This window comes from Ictidomys tridecemlineatus, unplaced genomic scaffold, assembly GCF_052094955.1.
Source record: "Ictidomys tridecemlineatus isolate mIctTri1 unplaced genomic scaffold, mIctTri1.hap1 Scaffold_210, whole genome shotgun sequence".
NCBI classification, from domain to species: Eukaryota; Metazoa; Chordata; class Mammalia; order Rodentia; family Sciuridae; genus Ictidomys; species Ictidomys tridecemlineatus.
In genome coordinates this window covers 435,001-438,187 of record NW_027521806.1, presented here as the reverse complement: position 1 = coordinate 438,187, position 3,187 = coordinate 435,001, and the positions used below count along the sequence as shown (strand labels likewise).

At 36.6% G+C, this 3,187-nt stretch overlaps 1 pseudogene; it reads right to left on the bottom strand.

Moving 5' to 3' along the window:
- Window positions 1–243: 243 nt before the first annotated feature.
- Window positions 244–2,363, bottom strand: LOC101967076 (melanoma inhibitory activity protein 2-like; annotated as a pseudogene).
- Window positions 2,364–3,187: the final 824 nt, after the last annotated feature.

The window sequence follows — 3,187 nt, the reverse complement described above, 5'->3', positions numbered from 1 at the left end:
TATGTTTGTTGCTCATATAATAGTGGATTACTCAAATTAAATGTTATACTCTCTTGAATAAGATATAATGGAAATAATTCACTCATAAGATTCATAAACCATCTTTATTTATAAAATACTATCCTAAGAATTATAAATTCATTAAGCTTCAATTGGAGTAAAAGTCTAATCATTTAAGTAAAAGCACTTATGGAAACTAAAAATGAGAGCTACATTATTTTTGAAGGCAGATAAAAAGTATTGTCAGGTTTCATGTTGTGCTTCTTGATGTTCAGTAGCAGACTTTTTGGAAGGTGGAATCAACCCTGAAGGGAACTTACTTCTACTTTCAGAATGCAGGAGAGGGAGGAAATCCTGCTCTTGGGGGGGTGGGGGATAATGAGGAAAACACCACAGTCCCATTGATAATGGAGTGGGTGGTGGGCCCGGTGGAAAATATTCTCAAGATGCTCCATACATGTTTCCTGGAGGAGGTGGAAGAAAAAAAGTTCTTCTCATGAACTGACTCCTTTGATAACACTGAAAATAATGGACCTCTTATTGCAGAGAAAGGTAAGAAAGCAAATCCAGAGCCAGTTGGTTGGTTTTCAGCATTAAGAGATGAATGAGTTACATTGGAATAACCAAGATAAACTTTGGTATCATTTCTACTGGTTTTAATTTCTGAAGATGAGCCCATCCAATTTATCCAAAAAAAGCATAGTGGAACATCTGAATTCTGCTAATCCGGATGGTCTATGACCATAATTAGAAGAATGTCCATCTTGCCTTTGTAGTGGAAGATGTAGATCAGAATATGGTTGGCCTGGTGGAAGAATCATTATCCTTTGGCTCTGTTCCCACCGAGGTGCCAGGGGCCCAGCACCAGAAGGTGCTCTCTACTTTCACTTAACCTATCATAGCTTTATTCTCTTCTTGTACTGCTGGTTGGTTGGTCCAGAGGATTCTCTGGGCCCCTTGAGCCTCTTTCTCTTCCCACTGGCAGCAAAGGTGAGAGTATGAGTAGACCCTTCTTTTCCGAATGAGAAGGTCTTATTTCATATGAAGTTTGACCCAATGGAGAGGAACCATTTGGGGAATTCTGTCTGCCAAAGGCTGTGTTTGAAATATCAAGCATAGAAGAATCTTTTTAAACAAATTTAAATTTGAAATCCATTTCAGTTTATTTTTGTCTATTGTGATCATTTTTGTTTCCTTAAATCATTGAGGTAAGTTTCAGCACTTCGAGCTGCCAATTCATTATCATGTGCTTTTTTCTCGTAGTAAATAAAGTGCCCCTGACAATAACAAATGGTTCTTTCCAATTCTTCAAGATCTTTGGCTTTCTTTTTATAGGTCTCCAGTGGTTTAGCTATATGGCTGATCTTTTCTTCCACTTTGGAATGTTTCCCCTCTTACACTACCTGGTAATTTCCCCCTCTTAGTAATTTTCTTTGGAGTTTCATTACATTTTCTTGATATAGTTCCATCATGACTTTAAGTTTATGCTAAAGATTCTGATTCTCATTTTCAAACTGTATTTTTTGCTTGCAAAGATGCTTGTTCTGACTTAAGATCTTTAATATATTTTATAAGGTCTTCCTTTGTTTTACCTACTTCAGATAATAAAATAAAAAATTTTATTTCTTTCTCTTTCTAAGCTTTTAAAAGAGGCCTTTAACTTCGCATCATGAACCAGTTCTTTCAAAGCTCCTTTTCACTGATCGTCTAAGTGAGCAAAAATGTCTGATTCACTTTCCATTTCTAACTCCAAGTTACCACCATCTGTTAGAACTTCTCCAAGCACAGGAGCCAAATCTTTTATCTGTAGCAAGTGTTCAGTCAGAGACATAATTTGGTTTTCTTTATCTCTTAGAACTTGTTCTGCATGTACTTTAGAGTGTTCAAATGTCATTTTCTGCTTATTAAGGCCATTCGCTTTTTCTTTTCATACTTCAACTTCTTGTAAAAGCTATTTCTGACTTTCCTGAAGTTGGAAATTTTCATTTAAAGCCTCTTTTATTGCTACCATAACTCCTTCTTCATTTATTTGACATATTTTCAAGGTTGTTTTACTTTCAGGTATTTGTGATTTGAGGAATTTTGATTCATCTATTAGGGACTTAATTCTGTTTTTATATATTCCCCTATAAATTCATCCTGTTGAGAATGTTTAGGTTTCTCTTCTTGTAGTTCTTTTTCTAGAAATAATATTTCATCCTCAAGTTTAGATACAGATCTATCCAGGTTTTCATATATTGCCTCCAAGTTTTCTGCTTCTATTGATTCTTTCTCCAGAATGCCATCCTTTAAAGATGACTCTAAGCCTTCATATTCTTTTTCACATGGCTAACTTTTCCAAGTAGTCCACATTTTTCTTCAATTCATTCAGAAAGTTTTAGAGCAAGTTTTTGTTTTCTTTTTTTCTAGTGAAACACTTGCTTCTCCACAAAAATAAGAGAATAAAAATTCCAACAGCTGTACATATCACCAAATCCCATGGACAGTCATAAGGATTAGAGTGTGTTTTTAAACAATGCAGACCACAATCCTTCTTACTTCTTCCTCAAGTATGGCTGAGGGGAAGCTGTTGTTTCTCCATCATAATAAAGCTACTTTAGCTATTTTCTCCACAACCAAACCATGCCCAGCAATGCCAAAAGAGGCTGTGAACACTCAGTTCTTGTTCAGGAACAAACCTGTGACAGGCAATGAAGCAGACCATTGTGAACCAGCAGGTAGGGATGCCTGCAGATATGAGCATAGGGAACCCCAGTTATGGGCTCCCAGGTGCCTAACACACTCATGCTGCCTGTCAGAGAAGTCTTGGCCCCTTCCCTATGCTGTGAATCCTGAACCAATGCAGGTTCAAGCCTGTCCCACTCAAGCCAGAGAGAAGTTCTCTCCATGTCACCCATGCATTTTTTGGTTGAGGCAAGGCCAAGGTAGAACTTATTATGTGTCATTCTATACAGTCATAATATTAAGTTATTATAGAGTCATAATAAGCAAGTTGATCATTAAAATATATAGCAAAGAAAAGGATAAGATAAGTGAGATTCTTTCTCAAACAAAATAAAATTAAATTTTTCATGGGATTCTCACACAGAAACAGGGGACACCAGGGTATTCGATAGGAAGCAGTGTTTATTTTTGTGCATCCAGCCTCAGTGGACTCATATCCAAAGGCTGAACATTTAGTGTAGGA